Here is a 27,293-nt window from a genome sequence, read left to right as displayed (position 1 = left end):
GAAGGTTTGCTTGCCTTGCATTGGTGAAGGGGGTGCTTACCTTTTTCTCTGATCATTTTCGTTGCCTTTTCATATGAGGCGTCCGTGGCCATGTAGGCCTCCATGTATCTCTCTGCCTTGTTGTCTTGCAGGCAGTAGAGATCTCCGGCCACCAACTGCAGGATCCCTCTCAGGAAGGTAATGAAAAAGGATTTCGCAGTTGTCATCGTCTCTGTTTTCTTGGTCCAGTGGAACCGGATCAGTGTCTTCTTGTCTGCCATCTGGAAAGGAGAAAAAAGAAAAAAGGAAAGAAAGAGAGAGAGCAAGGTCCTGTGGAGAGGAGGGTTTAGCTGCTAAAGGAGCAGCAAGGGAGCCCTGGCCTTTGTCCTTGTGTGCAAAGCCCAGCTAGGTGCAGGCGCAGGAGGAGAGAGAGAGAGGGAGCGGATAGTCCTTCCGAGTCGCAAGGAAGAAAGTAAGAACTGCGGGCAGGCCACGAGTACCTACTCCCCACCTAGAGGCCAAGGAGGCAGAGAGAGAGAGAGGGAGCGGATAGCGCTTCCGAGTGTCGAGGAAGAAAGCAAGCACTGCGGGCAGGCCACGAGTACCTACTCCCAGCCAAGAGGCCAAGGAGGCGGAGCAAGAGAAAGGGGGAGGGGAGAGGATAGAGGAGAGAGAGAGAACGTTGCTGCCGGATCCCACCCAGCTCAGCTGCTCCTTGGCCTTAACCCCCTAGGCTCAACCTAGGGCGATACCAGCTCAAGCATTCTTCAGGATCTTCGATCGCCTTCTAGAACTTTGGAAAGACAGGAACTGCGGGCATGCCACTTGAACTTGATCTTAGCCAAAAGGCCGATAAAATTGGATTCCAGCTCACTGGCCCTGCAAAACTTAGTTCAAGACTTTAAACTCTCAGACACATATAGATGTATATATCCCACAACAGCAGGATATACATGGTCAGGGAGGAATAGCAGCTCCAGAATTGACTATTGCTTTGTCTCAGAGAGAGTGAAAGTTGTTGGGGTCACTCTTCAGCCTGTCTTCTTCTCAGATCACCAAGCTTTAGGGTGTAGAGAGGAACTCCAGGGCGGGACTGTCTTTGGCCCAGGCCTCTGGAAACTCAACACAAAGCTGCTAGAGAACAACGGAGTAGTATCCCGCTACAAGGAGAAACTATCACAGTGGCTGTCCTTGCAGTGTCTGTATGGGTCAGTAGGAGAGTGGTGGGAGGAGGTGAAGGTGAGGACAAGGGCTTCTTTCATGGCTGAGGGAAGGAAGGCTCCCAGATGGAGAGGAGTGTTAGCCAGGAAACAGGGGCAGCTGCAGCGTCTCTACATGATGCTGCACAGTGGCTTCAATGTGCTCGAGGATATCACCCTTTTAAAAAAGGACATCCGGAGCATAGCGGAAGAAAGTAGTCGAGGAGTGCGGTTAAGAAGCTGAGTGCAGTTCTTGGAAGAAAATGAGAAGTGTACTCGCTTCTTTTTCAGGAAAGTGGTAGGCTCCAAGTCTGTCATGGAAAGTGTAGTTGATGAGGAGGGAAGAGAGAGAACAGAGCCGAGTGCTATCCTCTCCTGCATCGAGGCCTTCTACTTAAGACTGTACAGAGGTAAAGGATGAAGAAATTCATTTTTTTACCTCAAAGCTAGAAAACGTTTTGAGTGAAGAAGACAGGGAAGTACTTGAGAGGGATTTGACAGTAGAAGAGCTGAGACAGGCTATGGAGAGCTTACAGAAGGGGAAAACTCCGGGTGCTGACGGGCTCCATAAGGAATTTTATTGCACCTTTTGGGATCTGCTTCAGGATCCGCTAAAGCTCCTTTACAAGGAAAGCTATAAGACAGAATTGCTGCCTGACTCCTTAAGAGAAGGCACTATCTCTCTCTTGTTTGAGAAAGGAGCAAAGAATGACATAAAGAACTGGAGACCCCTCAGCCTGTTAGGCGTGGACACTAAGATCCTGTCCAAAGCCCTTTTCCTGTACCTACAAAATGTAGTGACCTCACTGGTAGGGAAAGAACAGACTTGTGGGATAGCAGGACGCCTGATGAGTGACAACCTGGCCTTGTTGAGGGATGTCTGTCTGTACTCAGAGGACCGCTCCCTCCCTCTGTGCATTTTAGGTGTAGACCTAGAAAAGGCCTTTGACCGCCTAAACCGGCAGTACTTAACATCAGTACTTGAGCACATGAAGTTTGGCCCCATCATGAGAAAGTGGATTAACCTGTTGTACACAGGTAGCAACAGCAGAGTAATGGTTAATGGCAATAGATCATGCCCCTTTGAAGTCTGTTCAGGGGTGAGGCAGGGCTGCCCATTATCCCCCTTGTTATTCGTTTTGGCTATGGAGACCTTAGCCTGTGCCTTGCGCCAGGATCAGGCCATTAATGGGATACCAGTGCCTGGAAGTGGGGGGGGAGAGGTAAAGACATCTCTATAAATGGATGACGTCACCCTGCTCCTCTCTGACAATGTCTCAATTAGCAGAGCTCTGCAGTGCTGTGATCGTTTCTCTTTGGCTTCCTCTGCAAAAATTAACAAATCTAAGAGTGAGATTTTTTATCAGAACTGGAGGGAGCCAAAAGAAGGACATGATCTCAGGCTGCAAGAGAAGAGAATTAAAGTCCTGGGGGTGTATTTTGGAGAAGAGATGGGAACAGTAAATTGGCAGATCAAATTGCCAATCTTAAACAAAAAACTGATGCAATGGAAGGACCGAAACCTCACCATGACAGGGAAGGTGCTGGTCATAAAAGCCCAGCTCTTGCCTGTCTTGAATTTTCTGGCTTCTATCTTCCCAATCCCACACCGTGTTGCAGCGGTGCTGAGGAGATGGATGTTTCATTTTCTATGGGGTGGGAAGCAGGAAAGACTCAGAAGGGAAATAATGTACAGGCCGCTACTCTCAGGGGGGAAGTCTGTCCCAGATATTGCCATGAAGCTGCTGTGCATTTTCCTGGCCTTTGTGCTGAGAGGCTTTGCACCAGCACCTGAAGCGCGTACCTGGACTTTTTTTGCCAGGCCCTGGGTAGGTAGCGAGGTGTTTAGAGTGTGGGGTGTCAGACCCAAGCTGGATGTCCCACTCTCTGACACATGCCCTGCAATTTATGGGACAGTTAAAAGTTTTCTAAGATCTCACCCAATTGGCCATATTCCCCTCCGAGATGTCAGCATCCAAAAACTGGAAGATTTAGTTGCACCGCAGAAGAATAGGCAGACCCCTGTGGGCATTTTAACATCAGCCCAAACAAGGAAGGTGTGGAAACACACATCCTCTAACGTCCAAAAACTGGAAGATTTCGTTGCACCGCAGAAGAATAGGCAGACCCCTGTGGGCATTTTAACATCAGCCCAAACAAGGAAGGTGTGGAAACACACATCCTCTAAGTTTCTGTGCAATATTCACAGAGATTTAGCCTGGAGTGTCGCCCACCAGTGCTTACCAGTCCGAACTTTCTTGTACCGTAGGGGCCTCACCCCCAGCCCTCGCTGGGTTAGGGTGGGCTGCGGCGAGGAGGAGACTGTGACCCATCTCCTGTGGTCCTGCTTTTTTGCTAAGGCCTTCTGGGCACAGTTTGAAGATTGGTTGCAAGCTCTCTCGCTCCAATTTACCCTGACCGCTGCTTTCGTCATATACGGCATCTCTCCTGTCAAACTTCCTCCTGACGTGTTTGACAGGATCTGGGCCGTGGTGAACAGTGGGAAAGACGCCCTGTGGAGAATGAGGAACATGGGGCTCTTTAAAGGCATCGAGGTCCCAGTCAAGGCAGCAGGTAGCCTGGCCCTGTTCATCACCCGAGAGAACTATTACTTCAGAGATCTGTGGAGAGAAGGGAGGGAGGAAGCAGAAAATCTGTGGGAAATAGAGAGCATAGGTCAATACCTCAAGAAACTGTGAAAAACATTATCAAGTTTAAGTAAAGTATGTGATTTGCACCAGAAAAAAAGAAAATTGTTGCTATGTAACTGGTACCATGTCAAAATGTAATGAGATGTGATCATATATACTGTTTTAAGTATGTATATTAATGTAAACCTTTCTAATTTGTGATGTCCTGAATTTTTTTATGAAAAGAAAATAAAGTTCTTAAAAAATCGGTTCACCCAGGGGGAGGCTCGGCCATTGCACTCCGGCTGTGCTGACCCCTGCGAATTCCCCAAATGTGGGAATCTCGACTGCATAATTTCTAGTAGTGGGGGACTGCGTTCGCGCTCTCCCCTGATGTGCTTGGTCCAATATCGGATAAGGGAAAGTTACGACACCACGAGCTGCGATAGGATCCCAGTTCGAAAGGAGTCGATGCCACTGCTGGTTCCCGGTTTCTTTTAGTTAGAGGTCCAGGGAAGCATTTCAAGCTGGTTCCACTACTCCTTCCAGACATTAATTCCCTTTTCAAAGTCAGTCGTCTTGCTGTAGTCTGCATTATTTAGGCTGATTATCGAGGTTAGCCTTTATTTGGTCATGGGGGCCTTGGTACTGTATGCCAATTCTCAAGACAGTTTCACCCGTTTTCTGATTGCTAGGTTCTGTACCAGTGCAGACATGTCAAACAGTGAATGGCTGTACCTCTATTGTATCCGTGCTCAATTTGTGTGGGCAAAACGAGAAAACAAGCGTGCCGTTTCCTACACATCTGCAGTCGCCAATGCGCATTCGCAGCATGTCCCGGGACGCAATTCGGCCTCATTTGCATAACACCAGACCGGCAGATCGCTACGGAAGCTCGCGTCGTGCGCCTGCCACACACCGAACAAACACCGGAGCCTTTTCAGCAATTTCCAAAAAACGGGCCTGCTCGCCTACCAACAAGGTTTGTCTCTTACCCGCTCTCCAGAGCCTGCTGCCTTCTGTGCTGTTCTCTCGGCACCGCTGCAGCGCACACAACTCCTGCAGCGCGGGGAGAAAGTTTCCACGCTCCGCCGCAGGGAAGGCTCGCTCCGTGCGCACACGTCCTCTCAATGCCAGTTCAACAAGTGCTCCGCATTAGCAGCGTCGGGGCTCCGGCGTGTCGCACCTCACCTCACCTCGCACAGCCCCCTCCTTGAATGTCTGGCGCTGGGCATGCCCCGCCCTCCTCCACCTTATCTTATCGCGTGTGACCACCGACAATGGCCACAATGCCGGGGAATGGCACCTGTAAAGTGTTAATTGGGGCACAGGAACAGCCCGTCTCGTCTCGGGGGCCGGCTTCAAAGACAATACAGCAAACACAGCGGGGCGGGGGAAGTAGACGACACGACACATGCAGGTACATTCAGCTCCGGCGGGAACGAGTCATTTGTCGGCCTTTTCAAGTGCTGGGAGCCGAGTAATCCTTCGCTTGTATCGTTTCTCCCCGGTGACTAGATCTCACCCTGCGACTCTCGACTGGGCTCACCCACGGCAGCCCAGCAGGTGTGAGCCTAGCCGGCACCCGGATGGGAGATTCCCCCCGGAAAAGCTCAGGTTGCTGCTGCTCCTGCAAGACGTGTGACTGGGACCAGTAGGGAGCGCTCACCCTGCGGTCTGTGTGGCTTTCTTATGCCCCAGCATCCTGATGGCGACACTCTGCTGCACAAACAGACGCCGTCCTTCGGGGGAGGCGTAAAACCGAGGTCCCGACCCTCCTTGGCCATTAAGAAATCCCAGGGCGTCTCTCAAAATGAGACGCCGCGGGTGTCACTCTGGTGTTAGTGTTCCCCTTTACCAATCAGTTGGGGTCTCCTCCTAATCCCCGTCTCATATGTAACAATCAATGACGAGGCCCCCCTGTCCCGCGATATTGCACTTGTCTCCTGGCCGCTGGCTGGCGCCGTGAGATTTAGCACTCGCGTAAGAGATCGGGGGCAGAGCGCGAACGCGGTCTCCCGCCCCCCACAAAGTGTGCGCTCCAGGTTCCCTCTCAGGGCTCTGCAACACAGCGGAAAGGCAGCGAGAAGGAGCCTCTTGCTCTGACGCCGCAAGGCCACAAGAGGGCGGAGGTGCCGCGCGCCCGGCCGACGTGTTGGACTGGTGCGCTTTATGTGCTGAAATAAACACGCGACAGCCCAGAAATGTTTTGAGTGCTGTGCATTGGAGGTTTTTGTCTTGTGAAGACTTGCCTTGTGCTCCTCCGAGCAGTTTGTTTGTTCTCCTCCAGTGCGGGACAAGTCAACACAAGGGAGCACATTCGCCAACATCCAGGTACACAATGCGATTTGGAAAGAAGCTCCTTTCCAAAGACCTGCACACGAACGATCCTTCAGTCCCGCTCCAGCCACACACAGCTTCAAGTAGCGAGTCAGCTCGTGGTGTCATAACTCTTTCGTATCTGATATTGGACCAAGCACATCAGGGGAGAGCGCGAACGCAGTCCCCCACTACCAGAAATTATGCAGTCGAGATTCCCACATTTGGGGAATTCGCAGGGGTCAGCACAGCCGGAGTGCAATGGCCGAGCCTCGCTCTGGGTGAACCGATTCGATTTTTAAGAACTTTATTTTCTTTTCACAAAAAAGTACAGGACATCACAATTTAGAAAGCTTTACATTAATATACATATTTAAAACAGTATAAATGATCACATCTCATTACATTTTGACACGGTACCAGTTACATAGCAACAATTTCTTTTTTTCTGGTGCAAATCACATTCTTTACTTAAACATGATAATGTTTTTCACAGTTTCTTGAGATATTGACCTATGCTCTCTATTTCCCACAGATTTTCTGCTTCCTCCCTCCCTTCTCTCCACAGATCTCTGAGGTAATAGTTCTCTCGGATGATGAACAGGGCCAGGCTACCTGCTGCCTTGACTGGGACCTCGATGCCTTTGAACAGCCCCATGTTCCTCACTCTCCACAGGGCGTCTTTCCCACTGTTCACCACGGCCCAGATCCTGTCAAACTTCCTCCTGACGTGTTTGACAGGAGAGATGCCGTATATGACGAAAGCAGCGGTCAGGGTAAATTGGGGCGAGAGAGCTTGCAACCAATCTTCAAACTGTGCCCAGAAGGCCTTAGCAAAAAAGCAGGACCACAGGAGATGGGTCACAGTCTCCTCCTCGCCGCAGCCCACCCTAACGCAGCGAGGGCTGGGGGTGAGGCCCCTACGGTACAAGAAAGTTCGTACCGGTAAGCACTGTTGGACGACACTCCAAGCTAAATCTCTGTGAATGTTGCACAGAAACTTAGAGGATGTGTGTTTCCACACCTTCCTTGTTTGGGCTGATGTTAAAATGCCCACAGGGGTCTGCCTATTGTTCTGGGGTGCAACGGAATCTTCCAGTTTTTGGACGCTGACATCTCGGAGGGGAATATGGCCAATTGGGTGAGATCTTAGAAAACTTTTAACTGTCCCATAAATTGCAGGGCATGTGTCAGAGAGTGGGACATCCAGCTTGGGTCTGACACCCCACACTCTGAACACCTCCCTACCTATCCAGAGCCTGGAAAAATAAGTCCAGGTACGCGCTGCAGGTGCTGTTGCAAAGCCTCTCAGCACAGAGGCCAGGAAAATGCACAGCAGCTTCGTAGCAATATCTGGGACAGACTTCCCCCCTGAGGGTAGCGGCCTGTACATTATTTCCCTCCTGAGCCTTTCCTGCTTCCCACCCCATAGAAATTGAAACATCCATCTCCTCAGCACCGCCGCAACACGGTGTGGGATTGGGAAGGTAGAAGCCAGAAAATTCAAGACAGGCAAGAGCTCAGCTTTGATGACCAGCACCTTCCCTGTCATGGTGAGGTCTCGGTCCTTCCATTGCATCAGTTTTTTGTTTAAGATTGGCAATTTGTTCTGCCAATTTACTGTTCCCATCTCTTCTCCAAAATACACCCCCAGGACCTTAATTCTCTTCTCTTGCAGCCTGAGATCATGTCCTTCTTTTGGCTCCCTCCAGTTCTGATAAAAAATCTCACTCTTAGATTTGTTAATTTTTGCAGAGGAAGCCAAAGAGAAACGATCACAGCACTGCAGAGCTCTGCTAATTGAGGCATTGTCAGAGAGGAGCAGGGTGACGTCATCCATGTATAGAGATGTCTTTACCTCTCCTCCCCCGCTTCCAGGCACTGGTATCCCATTAATGGCCTGATCCTGGCGCAAGGCACAGGCTAAGGGCTCCATAGCCAAAACGAATAACAAGGGGGATAATGGGCAGCCCTGCCTCACCCCTGAACAGACTTCAAAGGGGCGTGATCTATTGCCATTAACCATTACTCTGCTGTTGCTACCTGTGTACAGCAGGTTAATCCACTTTCTCATGATGGGGCCAAACTTCATGTGCTCAAGTATCGATGTTAAGTACTGCCGGTTTAGGCGGTCAAAGGCCTTTTCTAGGTCTACACCTAAAATGCACAGAGGGAGGGAGCGATCCTCCGAGTACAGACAGACATCCCTCAACAAGGCCAGGTTGTCGCTCATCAGGCGTCCTGCTATCCCACAAGTCTGTTCTTTCCCTACCAGTGAGGCCACTACATTTTGTAGGCGCAGGAAAAGGGCTTTGGACAGGATCTTAGTGTCCACGCCTAACAGGCTGAGGGGTCTCCAGTTCTTTATGTCATTCTTTGCTCCTTTCTTAAACAAGAGAGAGATAGTGCCTTCTCTTAAGGAGTCAGGCAGCAATTCTGTCTTATAGCTTTCCTCGAATAGGAGCAGTAGCGGATCCTGAAGCAGATCCCAAAAGGTGCAATAAAATTCTTTAGGGAGCCCGTCAGCACCCGGAGTTTTCCCCTTCTGTAAGCTCTCCATAGCCTGTCTCAGCTCTTCTACTGTCAAATCCCTCTCTAGTACTTCCCTGTCTTCTTCACTCAAAACGTTTTCTAGCTTTGAGGTGAAAAAATGAATTTCTTCATCCTTTACCTCTGTAGAGCTGTACAGTCTTGAGTAGAAGGCCTCGGTGCAGGAGAGGATAGCACTCGGCTCTGTTCTCTCTCGTCCCTCCTCATCAACTACACTTTCCATGACAGACTTGGAGCCTACCACTTTCCTGAAAAAGAAGCGAGTACACTTCTCATTTTCTTCTAAGAACTGCACTCTGCTTCTTAACAGCACTCCTCGACTACTTTCTTCGGCTATGCTCCGGATGTCCTTTTTTAAAAGGGTGATATCCTCGAGCACATCGAGGCCACTGTGCAGCATCGTGTAGAGACGCTGCAGCTGCCTCTGTTTCCTGGCTAACACTCCTCTCCATCTGGGAGCCTTCCTTCCCTCAGCCATGAAAGAAGCCCTTGTCCTCACCTTCACCTCCTCCCACCACTCTCCTACTGACCCATACAGACACTGCAAGGACAGCCACTGTGATAGTTTCTCCTTGTAGCGGGATACTACCCCGTCGTTCTCTAGTAGCTTTGTGTTGAGTTTCCAGAGGCCTGGGCCAAAGACAGTCCCGCCCTGGAGTTCCTCTCTACACCCTAAAGCCTGATGATCTGAGAAGAAGACAGGCTGAAGAGTGACCCCAACAACTTTCACTCTCACTGAGACAAAGCAATAGTCAATTCTGGAGCTGCTATTCCTCCCTGACCATGTATATCCTGCTGTTGTGGGATATATACATCTATATGTGTCTGAGAGTTTAAAGTCTTGAACTAAGTTTTGCAGGGCCAGTGAGCTGGAATCCAATTTTATCGGAGAGCTAGACTGCCTGTCTGTGTGCTCTAAGATACAATTAAAATCCCCTCCCACTATCACGTCTGTGCTACATAACAATAGGGGAGAGAGTGCCTTGAGTAGCTCCACCCTTCCTCCCACGTCAGTAGGACAATATACATTGATTAGCCGCAGGTTAACGGTCCCCCATTCCACATCCACACACAGCAACCTGCCATCTATGACCCTCTGAATACTTTTCAATTTGAAAGCCCATCCTTTGAAAAGAATGGCCACGCCAGAGGCTCTGTTGTTATTGTCCCCTGACCAAACAGAAGGCCCTTTATCCCACCTATCTTCAAAGCTTTTATACCTCTCTTGATAGGCTAAAGCACACTCCTGCAACATCAACACATCTCCCTCTCTCTGCTGGAGGTAATCAAAGACAGACTGACATTTAACTCTGTCATTGATACCTCTGGTGTTAAGAGAAATTATGTTTAGAGCCATATTACATAAGAAAGTGGAACCAGTCTTTACAAAACACATTTCTCTTCTGTCTCACCTGTTACCTTCTTCTTTTTCTTTTTCTTCTTACCAATTTCCTGCCAGCCATCCTCTGAATGAGCCTTCATCAGGGTGGCAGCAGTAAAAGCGTTCACGGAGTCCCTTTCAAGGAAGGGGGTAGAGGGAGGGGTGGAGGGGTTCCAGCTGTCCCCATCGCCATGCTCTCCTTCCTCCTCGCTCGGGGAGAAAACAGAGTCATTTTTCCTTTTCCTCACGTCCAGCTCCTGGGAGCACTGAGGGGAAAGGGGTGCAGCAGATGCACCAGTCTCCTCTTCCCCCTCACCCACCAGCTGCTGCAGATCCTCCGTGATGGACTGGATGGAGGAGAGGAGGGCATCTGTAGCACTTGCAGAGTCTGGGAAAAGCAGCTCCGCTGAATCCTGGGTATCCTCGCTGGACCCGCTCCACCGGGGGGCCCCACACTGGCCCTCGTTCTGAGGAGCAGGAGTGGGGGAGGGGTCCTCGCTGTTCTCGGGGGTTTTCAAACCCTCGTGCTTGTCTGGTGCAGTCTGCGGTTGTGGGGGCGTAGTGGATCTTTCTTCCACCAGCCCCGGAGCCACAGCAGGACTGATCCTGGCTGGAGGCTGAGAGTCTTTGTCCAACAAGGGTTCTTTGTTTGACTTGTTGTTTGCTTTGGCTTTTCGGGCCGGTTTGGCTGAAACAAGCACTGCCTCATCCTTTCTCATTTTGAGTTTATTGGCGTAGGCGTGAGGGCAGTTCTTAAAAACGTGTCCTTCCGAGCCACATAAATTGCACTTTGGCAGCATTGAACAGTCAGAGGCTAAATGTCTCTGTTTGCCACAGGTCTTGCAGCATTTCACAGTGCAGGACGATGCCAGGTGTCCCACAGCACCACAGCGCCGACACACCTTTGGTTGTCCCACATAAAAAACATAGCCATTGCAGGCGCCCAGCCGGATTGTAGAGGGCAGGTGCCTCGAATTTCCTTGCTCCTGTTTTTATACCGTCAACATCTCTAACCTCAGTTCCATGGTGGACGGTGCAGTACTGGTTAAGCCAGGTGTGAATGTCCTCCGTCTTTGCCAGTTCCGAGAACATAACAACATGCACGGTTTTCCTCTCTCTCTGTGTCAAAGGCTGCAAGTTGATCTTCTCAAGAGCAGGAACTTTCCCTCTTTTTGCCTCAAACACATCCACACATTGTTCAAACAGAGAATAGGTAGCAAATACAACCTCAAATGCTTTCTGACCTGGGAGAGCGAAGATGAAATCCAAGTGCCGAGGTTCAAAGCCAAGTTCCTTCTGCAACACTTTTCTGCTGAACTGCATACGATCCATGAAGAGGTCATCCAAAAGCTCAAAACGCACAGCATTCTTGCGGGATCCAAAAGTTGCCATTTCGTAAACTGCAAAACAAACACTGCTTCCACAAAACAAGAAAACAATCCAACAACTCCACCTACAAGCTGATCAAGGTATCTCCCCTGCCAGTTAAGTATGAGCTGTACAAGCCCCTGCAAGCGGCACGCACCCACAGCACAAAACGCGCAGCCTAGGCCAGCTCCTCGCCCCGCACACCACCGCCTCCTGCTGGGACCACTCTTTCGCACACTCACACGCCACACTAACACTCAAAAGGGTGGGCAAAACGAGAAAACGAGAGCGCCGTTTTCTACACATCTGCAGTCGCCAATGCGCATTCGCAGCATGTCCCGGGACGCAATTCGGCCTCATTTGCATAACACCAGACCGGCAGATCGCTACGCATGCTCGCGTCGTGCGCCATTTTCCAAAATTTCCAAAAAACGGGCCTGCTCGCCTGCCCACAAGGTTTGTCTCTTACCCGCTCTCCAGAGCCTGCTGCCTTCTGTGCTGTTCTCTCGGCACCACTGCAACGCACACAACTCCTGCAGCGCGGGGAGAAAGTTTCCACGCTCCGCCGCAGGGAAGGCTCGCTCCGTGCGCACACGTCCTTTCAATGCCAGTTCAACAAGTGCTCCGCATTAGCAGCGTCGGGGCTCCGGCGTGTCGCACCTCACCTCACCTCGCACAGCCCCCTCCTTGAATGTCTGGCACTGGGCATGCCCCGCCCTCCTCCACCTTATCTTATCGCGTGTGACCACCGACAATGGCCACAATGCCGGGGAATGGCACCTGTAAAGTGTTAATTGTGGCAGAGGAACAGCCCGTCTCGTCTCGGGGGCCGGCTTCAAAGACAATACAGCAAACACAGCGGGGCGGGGAAAGTAGACGACACGACACATGCAGGTACATTCAGCTCCGGCGGGAACGAGTCATTTGTCGGCCTTTTCAAGTGCTGGGAGCCGAGTAATCCTTCGCTTGTATCGTTTCTCCCCGGTGACTAGATCTCACCCTGCGACTCTCGACTGGGCTCACCCACGGCAGCCCAGCAGGTGTGAGCCTAGCGGGCACCCGGATGGGAGATTCCCCCTGGAAAAGCTCAGGTTGCTGCTGCTCCTGCAAGACGTGTGACTGGGACCAGTAGGGAGCGCTCACCCTGCGGTCTGTGTGGCTTTCTTATGCCCCAGCATCCTGATGGCGACACTCTGCTGCACAAACAGACGCCGTCCTTCGGGGGAGGCGTAAAACCGAGGTCCCGACCCTCCTTGGCCATTAAGAAATCCCAGGGCGTCTCTCAAAATGAGACGCCGCGGGTGTCACTCTGGTGTTAGTGTTCCCCTTTACCAATCAGTCGGGGTCTCCTCCTAATCCCCGTCTCATATGTAACAATCAATGACGAGGCCCCCCTGTCCCGCGATATTGCACTTGTCTCCTGGCTGCTGGCTGGCGCCGTGAGATTTAGCACTCGCGCAAGAGATCGGGGGCAGAGCGCGAACGCGGTCTCCCGCCCCCCACAAAGTGTGCGCTCCAGGTTCCCTCTCAGGGCTCTGCAACACAGCGGAAAGGCAGCAAGAGCCTCTTGCTCTGACGCCGCAAGGCCACAAGAGGGCGGAGGTGCTGCGCGCCCGGCCGACGTGTTGGACTGGTGCGCTTTATGTGCTGAAATAAACACGTGACAGCCCAGAAATGTTTTGAGTGCTGTGCATTGGAGGTTTTTGTCTTGTGAAGACTTGCCTTGTGCTCCTCCGAGCAGTTTGTTTGTTCTCCTCCAGTGCGGGACAAGTCAACACAAGGGAGTACATTCGCCAACATCCAGGTACACAATGCGATTTGCAAAGAAGCTCCTTTCCAAAGAGCTGCACACGAACGATCCTTCAGTCCCGCTCGGGGGGCGCGGAGCCCCAGCCACACACAGCTTCAAGTAGCGAGTCAGGCGCCATGGCTTTTGCTTGCGGCCACACCACCCAGAATGTTCCCGATCTCATCTGATCTTGGAAGCTAAGCAGGGTTGGGCCTGGTTAGTACTTGGATGGCAGACTGCCTGGGAATACCAGGTGCTGCAAGCATTTGCTCTCTCGGCCAGCAAGGGTCGCCGTTGGTACCGTAGGTTTTGGGAGGAAAACCTGGAGGATGGAAAGGTGATCTATAGCCTCATCTCTAGAGATGTTTTGTTGCTATGGCATGTGTGTGACCCATATAAAAAAAAACCCATTTGTAAAACGAATATCGAAGCTGCCTCTAAATCTGCAATTGAAGATGAGTCGATAAACCACTTGTTTTTCGTATAACTATACATATATTCATTTATTACTGATTTCATTCATTGAGCACGGATACAATAGAGGTACAGCCATTCACTGTTTGACATGTCTGCACTGGTACAGAACCTAGCAATCAGAAAACGGGTGAAACTGTCTTGAGAATTAGCATACAGTACCGAGGCTCCCATGACCAAATAAAGGCTAACCTCGATAATCAGCCTAAATAATGCAGACTACAGCAAAATGACTGACTTTGAAAAGGGATTGAATGTCCGGAAGGAGTAGCGTAACCAGCTTAAAAATGCTTCTCCGGACCTCTAACTAAAAGAAACCGGGAACCAGCAGTGGCATCGACTCCTTTCGAAATGGGATCCTATCGCAGCTCGTGGTGTCATAACTCTTCCGTATCTGATATTGGACCAAGCACATCAGGGGAGAGCGCGAACGCAGTCCCCCACTACCAGAAATTATGCAGTTGAGATTCCCACATTTAGGGAATTCGCAGGGGTCAGCACAGCCGGAGTGCAATGGCCGAGCCTCGCTCTGGGTGAACCTCCTTCTTGATCAAGGTATCTCCCCTGCCAGGTAAGTATGAGCTGTACAAGCCCCTGCAAGCGGCGCGCACCCACAGCACAAAGTGCGCAGCCTAGGCCAGCTCCTCGCCCCGCACACCACCGCCTCCTGCTGGGCCCACTCTTTCGCACACTCACACGCCACACTAACACTCAAAAGGGTGGGCAAAAGGAGAAAACGAGCGCGCCGTTTCCTACAGATCTGCAGTCGCCAATGCGCATTCGCAGCATGTCCCGGGACGCAATTCGGCCTCATTTGCATAACACCAGACCGGCAGATCGCTACGCAAGCTCGCGTCGTGCGCCTGCCACACACCGAACAAACACCGGAGCCTTTTCAGCAATTTCCAAAAAACGGGCCTGCTCGCCTGCCCACAAGGTTTGTCTCTTACCCGCTCTCCAGAGCCTGCTGCCTTCTGTGCTGTTCTCTCGGCACCGCTGCAGCGCACACAACTCCTGCAGCGCGGGGAGAAAGTTTCCACGCTCCGCCGCAGGGAAGGCTCGCTCCGTGCGCACACGTCCTTTCAATGCCAGTTCAACAAGTGCTCCGCATTAGCAGCGTCGGGGCTCCGGCGTGTCGCACCTCACCTCACCTCGCACAGCCCCCTCCTTGAATGTCTGGCGCTGGGCATGCCCCGCTCTCCTCCACCTTATCTTATCGCGTGTGACCACTGACAATGGCCACAATGCCGGGGAATGGCACCTGTAAAGTGTTAATTGGGGCACAGGAACAGCCCGTCTCGTCTCGGGGGCCGGCTTCAAAGACAATACAGCAAACACAGCGGGGCGGGGGAAGTAGACGACACGACACATGTTGGTACATTCAGCTCCGGCGGGAACGAGTCATTTGTCGGCCTTTTCAAGTGCAGGTGTGAGCCTAGCCGGCACCTGGATGGGAGATTCCCTCCGGAAAAGCTCAGGTTGCTGCTGCTCCTGCAAGAGGTGTTACTGGGACCAGTACGGAGCACTCACCCTGCGGTCCATGTGGCTTCCTTATGCTCCAGCATCCTGATGGCGACACTCTACTGTGCAAACAGGCGCTGTCCTTCGGGGGAGGCGGAAAACTGAGGTCCCGACCCTCCTTGTGTCAGTGTCTCAGGGAGAGGATGTGCACTGTGAGACTGACAGGGCTGTCTGGGAGAAGCTCCTCCTACAGGTCTAGGCACATAAGAGCTTCACCAACAGAGTCACACAGCGAATGTGATAACCGCTACACTACGGAAACATGCAGGGGCTGCTGCTGGTGTCTTGCTTGCGTTTTGGGCTGAGAAAGAGAACGATGGGAACTCGTGCCCAGTGGCCAAGCGCTGAGCTTCGCCAAAGCTATTCAGCTGCTTCCAGTATTTATGTTGGAGTGCACTGATTGACCGCGCTCTCACACCAGAGCCCAGCATGCCTGTCATGGACGGAGCAGGAAAGGCGGCCCCACATTCTACAGCCCTCTCCACACAATCGACAAAATCGGGCTACTGAACTGGAGAAAATCTCCACTCCAGAAAGTGCAAATATCATCTTAGAGAGTATAAATCCTATTGCCGAAGGTCAACACTGTCTACCAGAGTCACCCCTCCCACCTCCTGCAGGTTTCCGAGCTGCAGCGATGATCAGTTCGGCTCACACGCGAGAGGTCCTCGGTTGAAAACATGCGCCCCCTCTTCTCGTACGTTTTGCACATGATCGAGTGCTTTAAATACGGCTCCTTCGTACACGGTGCTGATCTTTTGGAAAGCAGGAGGCAAAACTGACACGTTCTCATACAAGGAGCTGAAACCAGGCCACCTGGGTGAAGATCAGGTATCGTAACCACTAGACCATATGGGAGCATACAGCCATGTTGTGAGTGCGTCATGTAAGCAAACTGTAATTGCTGCCTTCATGACCTGCTTGGTGGAGAAAACACACAAGAGAGTTGGCACTCAGAGTGTCGAAGGGTCGATGTATACTAGGGCTCAGTTGAAATGCAACGTCAGGACTTTTCCAACTAGTGTCACACGAAGAGAGTACATCCTTTCCCACCCCCCTGTTTCTGTCTCGGTAACTCGCTGTGATCATATAGTGGCCAGTATTTTGTGTTGTGGCCGCAACAACCCCGGTTCGATTCCGGGTCCTGGCAGAATAGGAGGAGTACTGCCTGACTGGATGGTTGATGAATGACAGAGGCCACTCCGACCTCTTCTTGGTTTTCTTCAATGACTTACTAAGGATCTTCTTCACATTCGCCCATGCAGGGGAAGCCAGTTACACCAAAGCAAATGCAGGAAAGTGCATTTCAAGCAGAGACCAGGAGGGACTTGTTTACACCGAGAGTGGTCGGAGAATGGAACAATGCGCCCAGCCCTGTTGCTGGAGCCGATTCTTGATGAGACTTTTGGCTCACTAAGAGGCCCCCGCTGGATGCTAATCTTTCTGTTGTTCTCGCAGGTGCTGCGCTGCTTTTGAGCCGACAGAGCTCTTCCTGGTCTGTCGGCACAGCCCAATTGCAAATGATCGGCTCCGCGTACAGAAGTACGTGCGTTTGGTACAAGAGTGCATGAAGGCACCGGAAATACATTGGGAACAAATGACCGGTGGCTCAAGTCCTCTGTGAAGTACGGGAGCGTGCAAAAAGAGGCTGTTTTTTTCCACCTGGTCTCCCAACTGAGCTATTTCAGCAGTGCACACAGCCCACAGCCACCTGCTCCAGCCTTCCTGTGTTGCGGCATGAGCACACCAAGAGGAGCGGGAGAGTGTTGCAGGAACGTCACTCAGAAGGAAAGCCACCCAGCTGCGCCCTCTGAGCTCTGTCCAGCGCATCTTGCTCATGTGGACTCCTGCCTGCGACAGGCAGGAAACAATTAGCAAGAACAGAACAACACCCCACGGGTGTCTCATGACCACACCTTAGGTTGTGACACGTGCAGGTGTGAGGGGTTGCCAGGCCAGATTGGACCAGAACTTGGGCGGAGGGGGGGTGGGAAAGCAGACAAAGAGGTGACACTTCAAAGTCTGCACGATCACAGCTCTCCGACGCCCCAGGCTTCCGCTCGATAAGCTACTGGATACACCTGCCCCTCCTCACACAGACCGTGGAAAACCTCCGAGTGGCAGGGCACTCTCTTCCTCCCAGGAGCCCTTGGACACGACGCACAGACAGAGCGACGGGAGCCACCGCCTGCCACACGGCTCCAGGTAGGACTCCACTCCGCAGGAGCCGCAGAGCAGAGCAGAGCGGAGCAGGGGAGATGGGGGCTGCTTAGACTCGAGCTGTTGTTGCTGCGGACGCTCTCTTTTCTTTTCTCGGGGTAAAAGTGAATGTTGAGTAGCCCTTAGAAATGAAGCAGAACACTTCAACGGTACTGATGTGTGTGTGTGCGCGCCCCCTGGTGATTCTGGGAGACAGATCGAACCTGGGCTTAAAGAGAGGGGGCTTAGCCGTCTTACATTTGCTAGTTCTGCTTCTACCTCCTTAGAGGATCGGACTGCCTTTCACTTCTCTGTGTCTTCTTTCACAGGATTGTGCACCTTTTCATTGCTCTCGCTTTCAGAGCCTCTGCACGGCACACGACTCGACATAAGGACACGCGTTGAAGTAAAAGCAGGAAGCACTCACAAGTACACTATAAATAACACTAATACAAATACCACTAATATTGCAACAGTAACACTATCACTAAGACTTACACTATCATCCTCTCTAACACTGACACAAAATACTACTACACTAATAATACTAATAATAATAGTAATGCTATCACTAAAACTAACATGACTACTAGTGTAAATAATCTAACCTTATCTCTGTAATTATCACTAATATTAACAGGAATACTAGCATTAAAACAATCAATAGCACTATCATCATGAATACTCACATGAAAACTATCATTAATATTAAAACTACCGATTGTACTCACACTAATTTTAACATGAAGACACTAATATTAGTATTAGTTGCTGTCCGTGACGTCACACCGCTCTTTGTGACGAAGGCGAGACACCTAGCCGTGGCCAGTGACGTGGCGCCTGTTGCTGTGGTTACCATACTGATGATTTGTAAACAGTGGGAAAATGCATTTAAACTGTTACCTACACAAATTTATCAACTTGGAACATAATTTTTAAGTTCTAGCATACAATTCCTAAACAATCATTTGAATAATAGTTCTTTCATTTCGGATTGAACATTGTTAACACTAAAGGCACTATGGTAATTGATCGTCACAGGTTGTATTGACTGTTTTCTAGATATTAAAAACAGGGTCAAAAGGGGAAAAGAATTAGTACTCACCAATCCGTGAAGTTAATCGATTATTCTATGGTTCTTCAGTTGAATTAATTAATTGTCGATAGATAAGTGATCAATAACTCTCCTCCGTGCGCTCCGCTCGCCTCCCGCAGTCTCGCTCTCTGATCCTGGTGCTCTAGTTGGTGTCCATGACATCACAGCACTCTTTCTGACGGAGCAGACATGTCTCTGCTGGAGGAGACTCCTGTCCGGAGCCCAGGGGGCTTTTCTTACAGATATAACATCTCCAATAATAAAGGCGATTCGTAACAGCTGGCAATGGAGAGCAACAAACCAAGTATAAAATTCATTAAACCAAAAAAAATAGTTTACTTCACAGACTAAAATAATTGTATAGCATACTCCCGGAGAGCAGAAGAGAAAGGGCACAAGTCCCTGTAATGAGCTCTTTTAAGCATTTTAAACGAATCTCCACAGAATAGAAGCCAGGAGGATCAGACACCTGATCCTGAAGGTTGAAGAGTATCTTCTGGTTTTATTTCCACCCGAGCTCTCAGCTCCTCAGCTGGTTTGATGATTTAATTAACTGTATAACTGTTATCAGACTCTGTTTAACTGTATATTTATAAGACTCCCCATGAGAGATGTGTGGGAGACGCTGAATCCCAGGGCTGGTGTGGAATCACACACAGACAGGTCTTCTGTGTGATCTGAGTCCCACTGCTCAGAGCTAAAGCCAGGTCAACTGGTCACTATTGTAGACACAATCATTGGTCTGCTGCTGCTGAGAATCATAATACACTGTTAAGAGTGGCAATACTCACAACCAATTAATTCAACTGAAGAACCGTAGAATCATCGATTAACTTCACTGACTGGTGAGAACGAATTATTTTCCCATTTTGACCCTGTTTTTAATATCTAGAATACAATTCAACTGAAGAACTCAGATTGTCAGGATAAAGAGAAGGATGGAGATGAGCTTCTGTCTGTTCAGGAGGTAGGAGTTTTGGTAAAGTACTGAGGGATCCAATGCTCTGTGTGTGAGTCTGAGCTGTGAATCTGACTGAGAGGAGATACATTTTTTTATTCTGCCTGTGAGAAGTCTTTTCCTTTGCCGATCAATGTTACATCCCATTCAGATACTCTGCACAGACTGTCAGAGTGAGAGAAAAGGAGAGAGAGATGGACAGATAAGAGCACACACAGCGAGAGAGACAGGAAGTGGGAGAGAGAGGAGAAGGAGCAGGAAGACAGTGCAGGTGTACAACCACACTGTGACCACAGGAGACAGGAGGCTTTTCTCAGCTGCTGAGGAGCTCAGGGCTCATGGCCACTCAGGCTCAGAGGCTCTGGCAGCAGTCAGGTCTGGGAGCTTCTCCTCATACTGACTCTGGAGCTCTAAGAGTCAGCCTCCATTCTGACAGGAATAGCCCCTCCTGTTCAGCCCTGAAAGACACACTGAGAGAGCTGTTAGAGCCCTGAGGCAGCTGTGTGGGTAGAAGACCTGTCACCCTGTAGAGCTCTGAACACTGGGCTCCCCTGTGTGCCTCACTGTACAGGAACAGAGCTCTGACTGGACTCCCCGTGTATCTCTGTACAGCACTAGAGCTCTGAGCACTGGGCTCCACTGTGTGTCTCACTGTACAGCAATAGAGCTCTGACTGGACTCCCTGTGTGTCTCTGTACAGCGCTAGAGATCTGAACACTGGGCTCCCCCATGTGTCTTTCTCTATACCTCATCACACTGCACTGCACAAACCACAAACTCACTGCACAATCTGACCTGCAGTTCCAGTAAAGCTCTGTCGAAACAGGCCCATTTCCTAAAGACAGGGGAGTGAAGAGATAGTGCAGTTTTACTGAAGATAATATGTCCCTCTCTAAAAATATGCTGTCATATCATTATATGACATTTTTTCATGCTAGCCCAGCAGGAATTGTGGCCTTAAATCACAGCTGTTCAGCTGTATTAACAGCCTACGCATGCTGACGCAGCTACCCACCTGAACTACTAGTGTAAATAGTTTAACAGTAAATCTATAATAAGCACTAATATTACATGAATACTAGCATTAAAACTATCAGTAGCGCTATCATCATTAATACTCACATGAACACTAGCATTAATATTAAAACTACCAGTGGTACTCTCACTAATATTAACAAGAATACACTAGCATTAGTATTAGTAGCTGTCCGTGACGTCACACCGCTCTTTGTGACGAAGGCGAGACGCCTAGCCGGGCACAGTGACGTGGTGCGTGTCGCCGTGGTTACCATACTGATGATTTGTAAACAAATGGAAAATGCATTTCAACTGTTACTTAAACAAATTTATCAACTTGGAATATAATTCTCTAGCTCTAGGATTAAATTCCTAAATAATAATTTGAATAACCATTCTTTAATTTCGGATTGAACATTATTAACACTAAACAGACTATGGTACTGTAATTGATCGATTCAGGCGGTATTGACCGTTTTCTAGATATTAAAAACAGGGTCAAGAACGGGAAAAGAATCAGTACTCACCAATCGGTGAAGTTAATCGTTAATTCTACGGTTCTTCAGTTGAATTAATTGGTTGTCGATAGATAAGTGATCAATAACTCTCCTCCGTGCGCTCCACTCGCCTCCCGCGGTCTCGCTCTCTGATCCTGGTGCTCTGGCTGGTGTCCATGACATCACAGCGCTCTTTCTGACGGAGCAGACATGTCTCCGCTGGAGGAGACTCCTGTCCGGAGCCCGGGGGGATTTTCTTACAGATATAACATCTCCAATAATAAAGGCGATTCGTAACAGCTGGCAATGGAGAGCAACAAACCAAGTATAAAATTCATTAAACCAAAAAAAATAGTTTACTTCACAGACTAAAATAATTGTATAGCATACTCCCGGAGAGCAGAAGAGAAAGGGCACAAGTCCCTGTAATGAGCTCTTTTAAGCATTTTAAACAAATCTCCACAGAATAGAAGCCAGGAGGATCAGACGCCTGATCCTGAAGGTTGAAGAGTATCTCCTGGTTTTATTTCCCACCGAGCTCTCAGCTCCTCAGCCGGTTTGATGATTTAATTAACTGTATAACTGTTTGTTCGTCTCACACGCAAGAAGTCTTCGGTTGGAAACAAGCTCCCCCTCTTCTCGCACGTTTTGCACGTTCGAGTGGTTTTAATGTGGCTCCTTCGTACACGGTGCTGATCTTTTGGAAAGCAGGAGGCAAAACTGACACGTGCCCATACCAGGAGTCGAACCCGCGCCGCCTAGGTGAAAACCAGGAATCCTAACCGCGAGACCATAGGGGAGCACACAACCACACTGTTCTGGGCATTGTGCAAGCGAACTACATAAATATGAGAAAACATGCAAGAGAGTTGTCAAAGGGTCGATGTATACTGGGGCTCAGTTGAAATGCAACGTCAGGACTTTTCTGAATTATGTCACACGAAGAGAGCACAGCCTTTTCCGCCCACCCACGTGTGTCTCGGTAACTCGCCGTGATCGTATAGGGATCAGTACTTTGCGTTGTGGCCACAACAACCCCAGTTTGAATCCAGGTCACGGCAGAATTCCCGAGCTTACAGTCTGAGTAATTGGAGACTGCGCTATTCTGTTGCCTATGGTTATATACGGGTTTTTCGCATGAAGCCATATTGAACAGTATTTCTCGCATTGTGAACTTGTGTATACAGCGGTCCCTCGGGTTCCAGTTAGTGCGTAATTACGCGTCAATGAAAAACCAGCAGTTTAAAAAAAGATAATTAGCTCACTGATACTTTGATGTAGAGGATGTGGAAATATCCACATGTCGTGGTCTTTAAAATGCATTTGGTTTGAAGGTGTTCTGTGCTTCCGTTGTGAAGATATGGACAAAAGAATATTCGTGCTTGGTCAAAAAAATGTCATATAAACGAAAAAGTAAAGGCTGAGAAAGCATTCACAATGTATTTTATACACAAAGCAAGTATTGTCGCGATTCTAAGAGGTTTCGTGTAAACGCTACAGGCGTGCCAAAATCGTTTTCGAATTTCAAGCTAACTTTACCCCGGTAGGACGGCACCTGTTTACAGTTTAGTGTCCCCGTCATTGTACTGGGGTATTAGGACCTGCATGGACCGTAGGGTGTGCACCCAGCGACAGAAACCAGACGTGTGTCGGGCTTGGCTGCGAGCAGGACAATGACGTCACGGGGACAAAATAGAGGAAATCAAAACGGTCCTATAGAAGACCTGTGTCAGCTGTTGGTTTGCACTCTGGACTCTAAATCCTCCGATCCGATTTTAAATCTCTCTAATACCTGAGCTGCAGCTTCTTCCGAGTACTTATTCGTATACTTATTATGTGTAAGTGTATAGATGAAACCTATACAGCTATACACTTAGGTGTGTTCAGTTTAAATCAAAATGCTTTACTAATACAAGAGAGAAGTATAGTATGAAGGATGTGACAAATTTACGATTTCTTGGAACAAAACGGTTTTTATTTGCATTCGAAATGAAGCGGAATTTTAGCGTGACACACAAACCCTTTGTCTTTTTTAGAGTGATTTTTAAACAGACAAAAATATAGAAAACTTGTTTTTTTGGCCCTCCAATAGCAGGGTCAGTGGCGTAATGAATAACGCGTCAGGCCTCGCGTCAGAAGATTATAGGTTCGACTGCCGTCTGGCTCATTGTATTTATATCACTTACATTCTTTTATATAAATGAACTGCACCTGAAAGCTATAGAAAACACTTTGGGAAAAGTTGTCGAAATTCGCATGAGGCTGCAGACAACTTAACACTGTACTGTCTGGAGATCAGCTCCTGCTCTGAACTTAATTGCAATGAAAAACTATGCGTAACAAAGCTGGAGAACAGCTGAACTTGTGCTCAGTTCGGTGATGAGGGTTCAGAACTGGCATTGTTGTAATTAGCACGAACTGCACAGGCTCTGAATCAGACCATTTCAATTAGTCTGATCAGTGTAGGACACGTTAATGTAGAATTATTAATAGGTTTATTAGCTAGTTAGTTCAGGTTTACCCACCTGAACTAATGTAAATTACTACTCGGTCTGTCTCTTGTTTGTATATAAATGAATGTCTCTGACAACTTAATGTTAGTTTTTAATTTAGTTTTACGATGTAGGTCTGGCGTTGACATATGCACAAGTATACGAAATGTCTTACTCCTGATTCAACTCATGTTCTATAGGAGATTGGCGATTCCTCCTGTTTCTCGTACAACCAGAACAGAAGACCGTGTCACCCAGCTCTGATTCAAGATTGACTCGCATCTTTATCCCTTTTTTGTTCGTGATCATTATTTGAACTTTTTCTAAATGAAATGACAATAATCAAACATGCAGGCAGATTTTTGAAAAGTATTCGGAATTGACAGGGTGCCCCTTTGGAATAGTCGTCAGAAAAAGTGAGAAAAGGAAAGTTATGTAAGCTCTCACACAAAGCATTGAAGATTGGAATCCGAGTTTAAAAAAGCTACCCGTCTCCCAATGATAGGCAGGGATACACACCATGACACTAACTAGGAGCACTTGTCAGCTGTTAGGAGGCATTTCCTCTTAACACTACTATTGTTTCGGGTTTCGGCTTTTACAACAGAATAACAAAACAGCTTCAATTACGTCGATTAGACTCAGCGAAACTTTAACACCTATGATATTACGAGTGCTTTGCACGAGTCGAACTTCAAGAAGAAACTACTACAACAGTTGTGGACATACAGTAATTCAATACCACCGGCAAAGTCCAATGCTGGCAATGTCTGAGAAAATAATGTTCACTCATGGAATTTGGTCTTTGAATGGCTGGCGGGAAAATTCATTTATACTCCCGTTGCACCCTCAGCTGAAACATGTTAAAATAACAAGGCAGATTTGTTGGAGAACCTCACAAGAATTATTGGGTTAGCACTGTATGTATTCTGGTATATTTACTTTAATTTTAATATAAATGTAAACATGCATGCTGTATAATATATTGTAATTTTAAAATATGTTAGCTGAGGATGCGAGGGGGGCAATTACACCTTGTGAAACAAGCAAGGAACTGTAAAAAAGGCTGGTATTTGAAAAAACTTGGCGATCACAAGAAAACCACAATTTATGTGGTATTATGATCAATATCCTTCAAAATTGACGTTCAAATGAAGGATTTGAAGAAACTATGAAAAAAGCAACAGTAATAGCAGAGGATTTTGATTTTTGCTCTTCAATTCAGTAGATCCCAGTAGAGTTGCGCCCCTACAAACAGCACAAAGGATGAATCCCACCTCTTTTGTTATTGCTACGTTTGTGCTGGTGAAAGTACCGTTTGTGCTATTGAAAGCAGCTTGGAAGATGAAGGTGCAGTCACTTCCACATGTCATGATACCATTAGATCCGATGACAAGAGCTGAAGCCCCCCCAGGCCAAGCCAGCAACGTGAGGAAGATGGGCATGGTGGAAGGTAGTGTGGCCGAGCAGTCTAAGGCCCTGGATTTAGGCTCCAGTCTCTCTGGGGGCGTGGGTTCGAGTCCCACCACCGCCAAATGTTAGTGTTTTAAGACATGCATTACGATCAGTAAAAGCTCTTTTTGCTAGTCTGTTGAGAGGCTGCGTGAGGTGTTTAGAGATAGACATTCTAAAAGACAGGCTGTCAGCTTAACATCAAGGAAGAAAAAATATTTTGTTTTCTCAAGAGAAATTCTCTTTGGCACTTTCAGCTTTTTGTAGGGAACAACGTCTGCCAAGATCACTTTTGAGCCAGTGCACATGGTAGTGTGGCGGCAAGTACATTTAATATTGGTGGGTAGCTGCGTCAGCATGCGTAGGCTGCAAAGGAACAAGTAATAGGTTTATTCCATGCTGAAAAAAAGAAGAAAGAGAACACAACGTTTCAGCCATGGAGCCTTCTTCAGGTGTGAGAGAGACAGGGCAGTAGGCAAAGGTAAAGTAGCGGGAGAACAAAGGTGGGGAGGGAGGAGGAGTGAGAGGCGGGAGCAGGGGACAGAAAGAGAGGCCAATTAAGAGGTGTGAAGTCAGAATGGGTGCAGAGAGGTGTGAAATGAAACTTCCAATGAATGGAGAAAATTTAAAAGAACAGTAGTCTGTCGTTAAGGGAAGGGAGAATGTGAATGTGTGATCCTAGCTGCAGAATAATTTTGGTTTCGGTGGTCTTTCTGAGTTCGGAAAACCGTCTTTGAAAACACAGACGGAGAGATTAGAGTGGTCGTGGCCGTGGCCGTCAGAGGTGAAATGAGAAACAATGGGCTTGGAAAGATCTTTAATCTTCACAGCCCTGACGTGTTCTCTGAAGCGGTCTCCGAGTCTCCTTCCTGTTTCTCCAATGTAGATGGCGGGGCATTTACTGCAAGAGATACAGTAAATAAAGTTGTTGGAGGTACAATATGCCATCTGGGTGATCTGGAATTGTCCCTGAGGGGCCTTGAATGCGTGTGGTGGTGGCTGTGTACTTGCAGGTTTGATACAGCGAGCTCTGTTGCAAGGGAAAGTTCCTGGTGTGAATGGTTGTTGGGGATGGTCAAGGGAGCTGTGAACAAGGAGGTTACACAGATTAGGTGGTCGGCGATATGAGATGATAGGGCGATCAGAAAAGAGGGCCCCAATGGAGGGATCATCCTGTAGGATGGAAAACTTGTGGTTAATGGTCGTGGGGATAGGAAGTGTGTTAGGGTGGTAAGGAAGCACCAAAGGAATGCGGTTGTTACGGCGGGAGTTCCTGATTGGGTTGATGGTCCTAGGGGTGTTTTTGGCTCGGGCAAGGGCCCTGTCAATCACACTGCTGGGGTATCCTCTGTTGATGAAAAAGGAGTACATTTCGAGGGCTTGGTTCTCGTCGCTGCATAATCGTCGTAGCCTAAGGAACTGTGAAAAAGGAAGAGAGTTTTTACTGTGGTTGGGGTGAAATGAGCTGTACAGGAGGTAGCTGTGTGAATCCGTGGGTTTGTAATAAACTGAAGTGGACAGTCGGGGGTAGTTGATGGAGAAGTTGATGTCTAGAAACGGAAGAGTAGTGGAAGATATGTTAACCGTATATTTGAGGGACAGGTGGAAGTTGGTGAAATGGTGCAGGAAGAACTCAAGCTGATCGTTGGAGCATGTGGCGGCACCGACGCAGTCATCAATATATCGTTTGTAGAGGTCAGGGACATAGCCAGTGTGCAAATAAATATTTATAATAGAATGTATAATTTAACACAGCAAAAATATATTGTATTTTGCACTATAATCAGATATTTCAAATGAAGCCCTCTGGATTTGATTACCCTTCTCACTTTACAAGCCGGAGCAGCTGATGCACCATGTGTCTTCCCATAAAAAGTCTTTGACTCCATACTATGGCTGTTGCAGTGCAGGCTCATATATGAGTAGAACAGGTGAACCTTCCAATGAACGAGGGGTTCCTTTTCACACAAGACTGATAGGAAACAGTCAAAACTTGCCACACCCGGACTGTTAAATTGATCAACCATTTTTAATAGCTGTGGAAATGCACTCACACTGTAGGATACGCACTCGGTGCGCCACAGGCATCACATTCACACGTCAAACACTTGTTTTCAGTAGCAGGTGATTTGGGATCCCCCAGTCTTCGCTTTATCATCCACGCAGTATGCCTGTTCCAGAGACATTTTCATTGTTGATAACTATGGGGGGAGAGCATGTAGATTCCAAAACACTCTACGGCAGCAGATGTGAGCAATTACCTGCTAGAGAAACAAATGTGTTCCCAGAAGCATATACTGCACAATTACCACAATATTTGTAAACATTTCCGATACATAACCACGTTATGTGCTCTACATTGTTCTATTTTG

At 48.6% G+C, this 27,293-nt stretch overlaps 1 protein-coding gene and 5 non-coding genes across 6 annotated transcripts in view; 4 read left to right on the top strand and 2 right to left on the bottom strand.

The window, feature by feature from the left end:
• Positions 1-27,293, top strand: part of LOC148827801 (scavenger receptor cysteine-rich type 1 protein M130-like) — a 446,693-nt gene that overhangs the window by 344,123 nt on the left and 75,277 nt on the right. The gene's annotated exons all lie outside the window — the stretch shown is intronic.
• Positions 4,038-4,201, top strand: LOC148827807 (U1 spliceosomal RNA). Its single transcript, XR_016092357.1, has one exon. It is a non-coding gene; the product is annotated as a U1 spliceosomal RNA (small nuclear RNA).
• On the bottom strand, positions 6,291-6,459 carry LOC148827806 (U1 spliceosomal RNA). The gene has a single exon (XR_016092697.1). It is a non-coding gene; the product is annotated as a U1 spliceosomal RNA (small nuclear RNA).
• LOC148827805 (5S ribosomal RNA) lies at positions 13,362-13,480 on the top strand. The gene has a single exon (XR_016092979.1). It is a non-coding gene; the product is annotated as a 5S ribosomal RNA (ribosomal RNA).
• LOC148827804 (U1 spliceosomal RNA) lies at positions 14,105-14,268 on the bottom strand. The gene has a single exon (XR_016093437.1). It is a non-coding gene; the product is annotated as a U1 spliceosomal RNA (small nuclear RNA).
• Positions 24,922-25,003, top strand: trnal-uag (transfer RNA leucine (anticodon UAG)). The gene has a single exon. It is a non-coding gene; the product is annotated as a tRNA-Leu (tRNA).

This window comes from Atractosteus spatula, chromosome 10 (genome assembly GCF_055471065.1).
Source record: "Atractosteus spatula isolate fAtrSpa1 chromosome 10, fAtrSpa1.hap1, whole genome shotgun sequence".
Lineage (NCBI taxonomy): Eukaryota > Metazoa > Chordata > Actinopteri > Semionotiformes > Lepisosteidae > Atractosteus > Atractosteus spatula.
Note: the sequence above shows the minus strand (reverse complement) of the source record. Positions and strands in the feature narration are given on the sequence as shown.